The 13,217-nt window shown below is 34.0% G+C and overlaps 1 pseudogene; it reads right to left on the bottom strand.

Moving 5' to 3' along the window:
• Positions 1–10,467: 10,467 nt before the first annotated feature.
• LOC143637177 (GATA transcription factor 5 pseudogene) lies at positions 10,468–11,245 on the bottom strand (annotated as a pseudogene).
• Between the last annotated feature and the right edge of the window lie 1,972 nt (positions 11,246–13,217).

Genomic DNA, 13,217 nt, shown 5'->3' with positions numbered 1-13,217 from the left:
GATCAAATGCTAATGGAAAAGCAAAAGGAACGTATCCAAAAGAGGTTGATCGAAGAAGACCAAGCCGAAGAATAAGAATAATGTTTTTTTTAGTACTTTAATTTTTATTTTATTTTTAGATATTAATGTGTTTTTTTATTAATGTGTGTTTTTTTTAATAATTTATGAGTTTTTTTAATAATACGTTGTTTGAATATATTTATAAAATAAAAAAAAAATTCGCTGGAGCCCTTGCTGGAGCCCCTCCACACCAGGGCCAGGGGCTCCAACGGGGGCTCCAACACCCCCTTATCCAGTTTCTCTCTCTGCCACACGTCATAATATTATTGGTTGGAGCCCCATTAAAGCCCCAATTAAAGCCCCCCACACCCCTCAGCCTAAGCATTTAAATTTAATATAATATAATATCTCTCTCTCCTTCCAATCATCAATTCAGTAGCATTTTCACATCTCTTGATATCAAAGATATAACATAACCACCGCCTACACTCACTTTAAAGAAATCCCAAATTACAAATATTTCTCTCTAGAGAAAACCCCAAATTGCATATCTGGACTAAGTCATCATGGGTTTGAAGTTCCCCTCTCTCACATTCTTTTCTTTCTACTCCAATCGACGTAGAGCTCTATTGATTTGAAGATGGGATGGTCAGTTGTAGAGAAGATGAAGATCAGTTTGGGTTTATAGAGAGATAAGAAAGGGTTGGTGGTGGTCACCGGCGATGTGGTGGTGGTCATGGCTTAACCGGCCATATATGTAACGATAAAACATAGATGGGTGTATTAGGGCTAAAGTTAGGGTTTTTGATTTTTGTATATATGATGAGTATTGTGGATTTAAGATTTCTAATTTGTGGGAGTTGCAGATGAAGGCGACCGACTATGAGTGGTAGTGGTGGTTGTGGGTAGAGGTGGCGACAGATGGTGGGTGGTGGTTTTTGAATGTTAAAAGAGAAACAATTCGTTCAAGAAAAAGAGAAAAATATAAGAGAGAGAGAGAGAGATTGATTTTCTTTTTATTAAATTTAAATATTTATATAGTTTTAATTATTATATATTGTGTAAAGTTACCAAAGTACTCTCATGTGCGTTGCACATGACAAAATTTAACAAGGTTAGGGTCAAATGACAAAACGTGATAGAATTTTTAAATGTAAATGATGTTTTATAGCATGTATCTTTTTAAATGACATACACCGAAAAATCATGTAAATATAAAGGATGAGTTTTGCTATTTTTGTCTTAAAACAAATATAGTTGGTGCATGTCTTTTTTGGTCCAAGTCTTATCGGTTTGAGAGAGCCTTTCACGCCTTAATTTACTTGGTAAAACAATCAACAAGTCATACTTTAACGGCTTTATCCTTAACATATGTTTTAGACTTGTATTTCCTAAATTGCACACTAGTCCCTAACAGACACTAAACACATTTGTAGCCCCTTCAAAAATCATACATATCTAATGTCTTTTGATATTTCTCTCTTAATGATATATTTCCAAATTTATCGCTTAAGTACCTGAGGTCTTTAGGTGTTTCACCTCAACCACTTAAGCTATAAATAACTAACAATCACTTAGGTATCTACAGTGTTTTTATTTTAATAAGATGACTAAAAAAGTATAGAAGTTCTGCATGTACAACACAACCTTTTAAGCTAAGGAACTCAAAAGATGAAAATTCAGGTTTTACGTGTTTGTATGATTTTTTTTTTTGGGGGGGGGGGGTAGGGGGGGTACAAACGAGATGAACCGAGCCCGATCTCGGTCTAGCTTGTTTCAAGCTAATTTTTTAAGTTCGGCTTGAGGGTGGGGTTTCAAGCTAAAGCTTGTTAATTTATTTACATATTTTATATGGTTTGAGAAAAGTTTTAAAGAGTGTGCGCGGTACCGTAAATGAGCCAAAGTTTGGCTCAAGCTCGGTTTTGCATTGAGAAATTATATATATAAGTCCAAAAAGGTTAAACTTAAAAATACACAAGGCTTGTTAAAGCACATGGAACCTAAATGATCTTCCCATATAAGGGCTCTAGTTCAGGCGCGATAAGGCTCTGCTAATTTCGATCTTTTTATCCGATCTCTTGTAGGTCGTGACTGTCTTGCCTCGTTTGTGTATTTGTACAGGTGTGTGTATATATATGGTTTTAAAATAACCTTAAAGGCGTTAAATGTTAATTAGTGAACACACAATATGTTATCCTTTGTATGTAAGTTTGTGTTGGTTGGTCTCTTAAGTAATCACTCCCACATGGCATGCTTCAAACGCACATTACCTCTGCCGGTCATGAGATCAAGGACAAATACAACATAGGGAAAATGGGTCATTCAATTTAATTAGTTGGTGTTTGGACCCTCTTTATAGTTAATAATTCAATCACTTGTTGATATTAATAATAAACCAATTATGACTAGTCCTTTCACATGACTCACTAACTAATATTATTAGATTTTTGAAGTTCTAGTGAATCTCAAGTCTCAACCAACTATTATTAGATTTTCAAATACTGGTTGATGATATTAATAAATCACACGGTATGATTTTAAAAGGTATATTCAAGTTTGAAATATTCGAATATAGAATGTTATAGAACTCGCTAGGCGTTAGTCGAATGGTATGGTAGAGACTACTGATTAATCGGACTGAAATTTATAAGTAATTTTTCAGATATGCACACATATACCAAATAATGTATATAATATTTTCAATTTTAACCAAATAGTGATTATTCGGTGGCCGGTCGTGATTAATATTAATCGATGTCTGTGTAGGATTTTTACAAATAGTGGTAATGATGACCGCTGTTAACATAAATGAGTTGTGGGGGAAGAAAAGGTTAGGTAAAAAACAACGTTATTATAAAACTTATTTACTTATAATGGTTTTAAATGGGTTAATATCACTTTAACCATTGTTTGTCTCTATCGTCTACTCCTTTTAACTTCTATTTAGAGTGTTTGCATATATGATTGCTATCACAATTCTCGTAATTCTAATTATATAGTTAACTAGGGCACTGTTGTCAGTCTCGAACATTGAGGTGATAAGTTGACGCGAATTCGATCGATTTTGGTTTCGTGCGTTATAATATTGTAGCTAAAAACCAAACATAAAACAAAAATTATATATATTAATTGAGATGGACTAACGGGTGGTATCGATCGGTAAAATCTGGATGTTGGGAAAACCTGAGAGTTGTTGATCATGGGTGTTGAGACGGTGATTATACGCAAATACGACTGGAATCCGTCACGTTCGTTACGGTACTGAGCTAAAACAAAAAAAACATTGCCATTCGGTTGGTTTTCATTACATTCGTTATGTTACCGTATTTAAAAAAATGCAGTGAGTATTTGCGAATTCGGTCGGTTCCTCTCACATTTGTTAGGATACTGGAACTAAAAAAAATCAAAAATGACATTCGATCAGTTTTCGTTACAATACCAGAGCGACAAACAGATAATATAAAAAATTGAGGTGCATGAATGGGGTGGTCCATCTGTATACTCGGGCGTTGTCAATCCCGAACGTTGAGGCGATGAGTCTAGGCGAAATCAGTTGGTTTCCATCACGTTTGTACGGTACCGGAAGTCAATCAAACAAAAAACCACGAAATTGACGTTTGGCCGGCTTTCATTATTTCGTTACGATACTAGAACTAAAAAAATAAATTAAATCAAGAGAAATACAATCGACAAGTATGGTGCCACCAAGTGGTCCAATCAGGATTTAGCGACACCAAACTTTCAATTTTATTATATAATAATAAAATTTTGAATGATAACCTTCTACATGTTGATATCGGGGAATGTTCATGTACATTTTAATCTTAACATGAAAACATAGGAAATAATATTAATTTATAAAAAATGGGAACGTAAGAAACAATACCAATTTACATAAACAATGATTTATAATAACAAAGAAAAAAACCTAAAAATTATAACAAAATAATCAAAATCAAGAATAAGATAATAACAACAAATACCAACACACACTTAGAACAATAAAAGGAAAAAAATCTAATATTAACAACAAAATATAAATCAGCAAATACTTATAACGTCCCATAATCGAAAATTAGCAGATACAGACAAAAAATAACAGCAAACACCTATAAAATAAACCTAATGATAACAGCAAATTGGTTTCCACTGTTTTCATATTAAGAATAAAATGTATTTAATCATGTTTCTGTTTATATCAGTATCTAAATATCGTTTGTTAAACTCTGATTGTTATCTTACAAAATTAGTGAAACGTGAGTCATAATGAGTAATGACTTTGAGTTATGCCGTCATATTCGTAGAGAAGATATTCAGCAGCACATTCATGATTTCATCAACCACATGTATTCCACATATTGTCAAATGTCAACTATATGTTTTTTTTTTTTGAAAATTCCTAAAATAGTCCCCTAGAAGAGAGATTCCATAAATAGTTCAAAAGTTTTTGCATTCCCAAAATAGTCTTTCGAAATCTATCTCCCACGTGAAATTGGGATCCGTGATGTGAGATTTGGTTGTCGTATCACAGAGTGACACATGTCAATTTAAAGATAAAGTTTCTGAGAAATCTGTCTCGGCCGATAGTTTTGTAGTCAAAATAGTTTTCTAGAAAAACCATTGTTTTGGAATGAAAGTTGTCCGTCACGTGAGGTTTTAAAGTCATCGGTTTCCGCGTATTTTGAAATTCGTCGCATCAGACGCATTTCGCTTGAATTTCGTCTTTTTTGCATTAAAAGATATGTTGTCAGAAAAGATAGATTTTGTTACAAAGTATGTATATTCGATAGATTTTTGATGAAATTAATCGGTTTTTGCCTAAAAGGAATAGATGTTAGAAAAAGATAAATTTTAATATGAAACTCATGTTTTTTTGCGCTGAAATTAGAGTTGTCAGATCCGATGAGTTTTGATATGAAACTCATCTTTTTCGATGGTTTTAATATGAAAGTTATCCTTTTCGTGTGAATTGGGTCTTGTTGAATGGCTTCATCATGTTGAATGTCTTCGTCATGTTGAATGGTTTTTTCAACATCATCATTGGTTTTTTCTTGTGGTTTAGTATCACCTTGGAAGGCTCCACCAAAGGGTCATCCATGGGGATATGCTTTCTTGTCGGCTTTAATATGTAACAATCACCTGGTGATCCAACAATCGGTTTCAACAAAAAAGGATGTGAGGTTTTTGGGGGTTTGATGAAGATGAATTGTTGGAAAGAGAAGTGGAAGAAGAACAAGGTGGGTGGGGGTTTGTTTTAAACATTAATGAAAATCAACTGAGGAGATAAAATTCAGAGCTAAATTATCGTTTGTTTTAAACTTTTTTGTAAATTAATCGTTTTTTTTACTTTATTGAAAATCATCAGACAAGACTATGTTCACTGAAAAGGTATCGTTTTTTCCCTACTTTTTTGAAATTTCACGTAGTTGACGAAATTCATTTGAAATGCGTCCGATGAGATGTATTTCACAAAAACGCGAAAATCATCTTTTTTGAAACCTCACGTGACAGACAACTTTCATTCCAAAACAATGGTATTTCAAAAAACTATTTTGACTAAAAAACTATCGGCCGAGACAGATTTCTCTGAAACTTTATCTTTAAATTGACACGTGTCACTCTGTGATACGACAACCAAATCTCACGTCACGAATCTTAATTTCACGTGGGAGATAGATTTTGAAGGACTATTTTGGGAATGCAAAAACTTTTGAACTATTTATGGAATCTCTCTCTTCTAGAGAACCATTTTAAGAATTTTCCCTTTTTTTTCTCTTACATATTTTATTTTGTTTTTTTTAATAAACGATGTTATTGTATTAACTATTAAAAAGTTTACAAAAACACTTTTATTGTATTAACTCTAACTTCTACATAACGCCAACTTGTTTTTGTAATAGTAAAAATACATTATCTTTTAATTATACAACTAGGTGGCAACTCGCCGCGTTGCGGCGACAGACACAGATTCAATTGTGATTAGTTAGGTTCGTATTGGTACAGACATTAAACATAAAACGTAAGTTAGTAAACACATGTAATATTAGTGACTCGTATAGCATATAATACAAAAAATAAATTAGTAAACACTCATAATATTAGTAACTCGTATAACATATAATACAAAAAAAACAATAGAAAATGTATTTAGATCAAAGTTTATTCGGCCAATAAAACATGGTCGTTGTAGTGAAGATTTGACGCGAATTTAGTTAATATTGGCTACATTTGCTATTGTTCGGAACAAAACCCAAAAAATAGTTCCGTCAAATATTTGAAACAAAAATTTGGCCGTTAGGCCATATGTAGTGGAGGGGCTACAAAATGGGATGACTTGCGCCATGTGGCGCACAATCAGCAAATGATGAGTTTTTGTTTTAAGGGTGTAATGATGTTGTAGCCCCATATATATATATATATATATGATTGATTTCTTTTTAGAACCATTTTGAGTTTTAAGAACTCGAAAGAACTCAACGTAACACCTTTTTTTTGAATTTTTTTTACACATGTAACACATAAGTGTAAGTAACGTAAAAAAAATTATAGTATTTTTTTACACACCGAATCGACTTATTACAAATGTGTAACTAACACTTAAACTTGTGTAACTATCACAAATATTTATTCTCTCTCCTGATTCATTTTTTAACCAGATTTAATCTCAGCCACATATTCTACACCCATTTAATTAAATATGTGATCAATATTAAGTTTTTAAAGTTCTTACAACTTATCAAGTTCTCAAAATATCACTCCCATATATATATATATATCAACATATATACTAATAATAATACACACACACAAACAGGCGACAAATAGTTCTTCGCCTCCCCCACCTATCGCCCCAGTTGTAGTCTGGGTTGGCGGTGTTCTCGTCACAAAATCTCATTTGTCGCCCATATTACTCGCCCATTACGGATACCCTTACGGTGACGTGTCGACACAAATTCGATTGATATCCATTAAGTTCATTTTACGGATACGAGAAGCCAACCTAAACGATAATTTTGTTAGATTATCTCATTATATTTAAATAAAAAAATAATAAATAAATAAAATGTGCATGAAACAAAAACTAATAACGCAACACACAAGGATAACTAACAACAAAATATTTAATTGTTACCTTCAATTGGAGATTTGAACTTGGGCAAGCATGATCAAGAGGGAGTTGGATATTTGATCAAAACCATTGAACCAAATAGAAAAAATGTATAATCTTCGGAAACAATTACATAAAGGCCAAAATATTTGTCTTAAAAACTTTTGTGGCACTAACACTTGCTTTTTATCTATATATATAATTTCCAAAGCCATCTTTCAAGGGGCAGGGAGGGCGACGGCTTCCAGACCGATCGCCTCAGTAAGCCTGTTTTTTTTAAAAAGAATTATATATATATATAATGTATTATTAATATTTAAATTCAATTATCAAATTTATTTAAGTTCATTTAAAAAAAACATTTAAAAAAAACGGAGCGAATATGAAGATTTTAGTGAAAGCTAGTGAAGATCATAAATAGTGAAATTTCATTATCTTTTATATAACTAATTTAAGAGTGTGCCAAATCAAGTGGAGGCAAAAGTCGTTGTGACATCCAATCGGTTTATGTCACTATTTATTATCATTGTAAACTTTTTATTGATAAGTTTGTTTTGAAATAACAAAGTAGCCCCCAACTTACATAAAATTAAAATTAACTCTCCAAGTTATATAAATTCACAAAATAAGCTGAAAGTTAAAACTGTTATTGAAAACTATGATAAAAAAACGCCATAACCCAAAATCAAAACTATCACCCTAACAAAAATTTGTTTCCTATCATAATTTGACCAAAAGTTGTAATTTATTTGATTATATTAGCTATTAGAGTATTGACGATGCTTTGTGAGTTTTTCGGCACGAGTTCTAATGTTATAAAAACAACACTCTTAATGATAAAAAAATTGGCTTCTACTATATAGGCTGATTTTCTAGATTGACATAAATTACACTTATCCTTACATCAAATATCATACAACTAAAATATGCGAACCCATAAAAAAATTTTAATCTAAAAAAATAAACTAAGAAATCAAACTGATATTATGAAATTATAACTAGTCTGTGGAGAAATTAAAACTTGTTTGTAACATTCTAAAATTATAACTAGCTTGTTTAACATCATCAAAAGACAATTAATTTTAAAAGAAGAAAAACCCAGACGAAGGTGACTAAAAAAATAATAACAAGTGGGTTAACACGTAATTATAATGCTTGAGTTCTTATAGACATCTCGAGTTCAAATTAAACTTACAACTATTTTGTGTTCTAACCCACTTGAATGGCACATATACAACACAAGTGATTTACTAGCTGATTCCATAGGCCATAGTAGAGTATAATGAATTCTTACAATTATAAAAACGTTCATTTAAGTTTATCAAATAACAATATGATTTATTCCACCAGTCATGCTTATATATGGCATGAAAATTTAAAACATTTGAAGTGATTTATAGCCTGTTATTTTAATTAGATTTTCTTTAGTCTTAGGCTATGAGTTTTACATAGCCATGCTTATATATATATATATACACACACACACTAGATGGGTGTCCGCGCAATGCAGCGGGTAACACTAAATTCTAATAATCACGTAACAATTATAGATGTTCATGGTTAGTTTGAAACCTTGAAACCGTTTAAATTTTTAATCATCGGTTTGGTTTCTTGGTTTTTACTTTTTTTGGTAATGGGGTTTCTAATTTTTTAAACCATAGCAAATAGTTAGTTTGCAGTTTACAACGAAAACCGACCATATAAAACCTGACTGGACAATAAATTTATAATTAAAGCTCCATCCGTGAAACTAAACTATCAGTAACGATTCAAATTAAATTTTCAACGGTGTGTTTCGGTCTTCAACGACAGCAAAATGTTACAGGCGGTTTGGCTCGCGGTTTAACATAAAAACCGTCAAAACCAAATTAAGAAAACACATATAGGTTACATGTTAAATTTTTTAATTGAAATAAAATATAACAATACCATACTCAAATTAAAGACAATAAAATGCTCATTTTTATGGTGTTGTTTTTTTAAAAAACTATCAACGTACGAAAAAATTATGGCTGTTTAAAAATTGCTGGTGGGAAGTTGGTTTAAAATTTAAATTATAGAGAATATATGAGTAAAGATGATGGGCCAAAGTTAAAATAATTTTATATATTTACAAAACTTGAGTTAAGTAAATGAGGAAATATTGTAATTATTTTTAAGCATATTTTGTAATAGATAAATTTGTCCTTATTTTAGATGCTTTATAAGATGGATAATATGCATTACAAGTTATAAATTACTTAAAAAGTTAGTGTCTTAATTTGCCCTTGTTTGATGTATTATATATAGTAAAGATATCACACACACAAACTAGTATAATAATAATAAAAGAACAAACATGACAGACGACAAAAAACTAGTCGCCCACCTACTTATCGTCCATTTTGTCGCCTCAAGGGGTGGTGTTCGCGCCCCTTATCACCCATGTCGCCGAATTACGTATAGCCTTATGTGCGACATATTTTTGAAAGTTTTTATGAATAATGAAAAGTATGGATACTTTATAAATTGTTAAAAAAATGTAAAGATTTTGAAATTGTATAGATGCTTATATAATATAAAGACATCTGTCAACTAATACTTGATGTTTGAATTTCGCATGCGCAATTATTAATTTAAAAGTTATGGCCACTAGTCAAAATACCTAAATTTAATTGGTTATTTTGTATGGACTGCATTACTAAGCCATGTTAAAAATCACAAAGACTTCAAATTAAGATTATTAGCAAAATAATAATATGGCAAAAGAGCATTACTCTAGCAGTAGCTGATGACTTTTTTTAAGGGAGGTAGTCGGTTCGAGTCTCGTTCGTGACAAATGTTGTGTACAAGTCAAAGGTTGGGCCTTCGAGTGGTAGGTTTTCTATAGAATTGGTGATGGACCAGGTCACCAGCATTGTTTGCAATCGCGGACGTGGGTGGCTATTTTGCTAAAAGTGTACCGGGTGGTCGAGCTTTTTTAGTTGTTATAAAAAAGTAAAAAATTAATATAATTTCAGGTTTGTGGTTTTATAGAACTATTTTAGTTTGCTGTAAAAGAAACACACACAAGAGTCAAATATCGTTTATTAAAATCTAAAGTGTGATTAACCGTGTTTATAGGATATCTATTTTGTTTAACCAAAAGGAATCATTAATATCCATGCATACAATCCGCAAATAGTACGTAACTTTATGATCGTTTTATCAGCAGCATATGTATCTAAACTAACCAAAAATAGTAATGAAAACGCCATTAAAAACCACTTGACAAGGAACCAACAAACAAATTTAAATAATGAAACTTTTTACTAAAATTTGAAATACGAAAACGACATGAAGCATATCATTTTAAAAACTACAATTATAATACACTACTCTTTCTAAACAACAAAAACTGAACATAAATTAATACTTGTATTACATAAAGGACAACTCAGAATAACCTAACTTAAAACCCATAATCAGACAAAATTATTAGTAAAACCTAAACCTGCCGTTATCAACCTAACTAAAGTCTACAAATCAACCCACCAAAATTGTAGACCGGTTTTGGTCTAGACAATTAACCGGGATCAAGACTGGTTCAACTTCTTTTTCTTCCTTTCTCAGTTCCAACACTTTCCTGTGACTGTTGGAATGAACGTCACTAGAAAATGTTGGACTACAAGCCGGTCTATACTCTGGGTAAAGTCGGCCAGATTTGAACCGGACCCCACATGCGTTACATAATGTTTTGGGACCTAATGGACCGGTTCGCCATTGAGGTGTCTTTAGAACTTGACAACGAGTGCACCGACGCTGACTCGCTGACTCACTTGAACCGAGTCCATTTTGGTGGGCCGGGTTTTTTCTAGCCTTTTTAGCAGCCGGCTGCTTTTCAAAAACCTCCGTGGAATAAAATGGGATTTTGAAAAGGATGGTTGAAGTTATGGACGAGTCATGACTCGTTGAAGAACTCGAAGATGACTCGGTGAGTGACCCGGTTGACCAAACTCGGCCGGGTTTTTTCAAGCGTTTCGTTCTACACTTTTTGGGTACCGAATAAGGTAGTCCCAAAACAGTGAAACTCCGAGTTGACTCAGTAAGCACCGGTTCACCGCTGGGCACAAACATGGAAGCTCCGGCACGGAATCGTCTACAATTTGTGATAACCATTCAAGGCATAATTGAACCAAAAATAATATTCTTAATTTTTTTTCAAAAAAGGCCCAATTACAAATTTTGTCCTTTAAAATAAGACGAATTACGGTTCGTGTCCTTTGTTAAGTTTCCTTGCAGGCGGTGTACTTTAAACTTTTTTTTCCTACAAGTTTTGTCCTTTACGCTAACTGGGTTAGAAAAAGTCAGTTAAGTATGACATGTGCCAGACATGTGATGGGCATAATTGTAATTTTAGTGTATCTTTAAATTAAAAAAAAAAAAGAAAATGTATATAATCCCCTCCTTTCTCTCTTCTTTCTCTCTAAGCCACCACCATCACCATGAACTCCGGCCACCATAAACTCCGGCCACCGCAAACGATCCCTATCACCCGAACCCGACCCATCCTTTTCCAAAACCCGTATCCCTATCACCCGAACCCGACCCATCCTTTTCCAAAACTCCGGCCACCATGAAGCCCAAACCCACAGCTACCGCCACACACCAACCTTTCTTAAATCGGCCACCGCCAGCCACCGTCACAAATTCCGGCCACCAGAAACAACCACACCACCATACCGCAACCACCACTACACAAAAGCCAACACCTGCAACTGCCACCACGAAGCCCAAACTTTTTAAATCGACCACGAAACCCTAAAATATTAACCCGGATCTCAGATTTGTTAGGTTACGTGGGCTCGCCGAACTCTCTCTCACTCTCTCTAGAGCAAACCTCCACCACCGTCCACTCCACCTGCCGCCACCATACCAGCACCATCCAACTATAACCACCTTCATTATCTGATTCTTATTCACCTTCATCAAATCCCCTTAATCCTATTCACCTTAATCAATTGCTTCATTTCAATTTCAACCTCTGTTACAAAAAAGGTGGGTTTGGGTTTCCCAACATATCCACAAATAGTTCACTACAAGTACAAACAAAAGCATATCTTCTCAAATTGAAATCCGTCTTAGATCTTAAATCGCAAGGCTCAATCTGATGGAGACGTTGGTCAAGCTAACACCAATTTTGTTGATTCTTCTTCCTTGCCGGTCGAAAAAATGACCAACCCATTCATTTTCTTTCATCTAAAATCAACCAAACCTGTCAATCCTCTTATCCTGTCGTTTATTCAGTCTCTCTAAACTCTGCTTCAATGGCATCATCTTCCACACTCTCTACGGTGACTCTACGCGCCTTCTCTTATCCTCCACGCGCCACCACCACCACTCAATGTCTTTCCCCCAAACAAACCCTAGAATTCGGCCCCAAACTCACCCACCGGTCCACATTCCTCCGTCCAGTCGCCGCCGTGGCAGAGGAGAAAGTCGTCCAGCTGGGCGATGACATCTCAAACCTAACCCTAGCTCAGGCACAGTCTCTGGTCGAGTACCTTCAGGACAAGCTCGGAGTCACCGCCGCCTCCTTCGCTCCTGTTGTCGTCTTCCTCGCCGGAGCGGAATGGCCTCATCGGCTTGTTTCCGGATTTAAGAAGAAGTGGTGGTGTTGGTGTGGAGAGAGAGAGAGAGAGAAGATGGGAAGAGAGAGAGAGAGAATCATTTTAATATATATTAGACAAATTACAGGCGAAAAGACAAAAATGCCCTCACATGCGCCTCACGTGAGGGTATTTAACTGAGTTTTTCTAACCCAGTTAGCGTAAAGGACATAACGTGTAGGAAAAAAAAATTTAAAGTACACCGCCTGCAAGGAAACTTAGAAAAGGACACGAACCGTAATTCGTCTTATTTTAAAGGACAAAATTTGTAATTCTGTCTTCAAAAAATAATATTTTTAAATTAACAAACTCTATTTTTTTTAAAAAAAAAAGAAGATAAATTTGCATGCAATTCATTGTAGTTAAGATTTGCCTAAGGGTGCAAACTAGCCAAATTGTCCGCAAGCTAGCTACATACTTGAGAACGAATAGCCGAGCCTGAATTTGAGCCTAAAAAGAGCTCACTAAGTTATCGAGCCTGG

This window comes from Bidens hawaiensis, unplaced genomic scaffold, assembly GCF_021521415.1.
Source record: "Bidens hawaiensis isolate Kalapana, Puna unplaced genomic scaffold, B.hawaiensis_p1.1 tig00008141_1, whole genome shotgun sequence".
Classification (NCBI taxonomy): Eukaryota; Viridiplantae; Streptophyta; class Magnoliopsida; order Asterales; family Asteraceae; genus Bidens; species Bidens hawaiensis.
The sequence above is the reverse complement of the archived record's forward strand: the minus strand, read 5'-3'. Positions and strand labels throughout refer to the sequence as shown.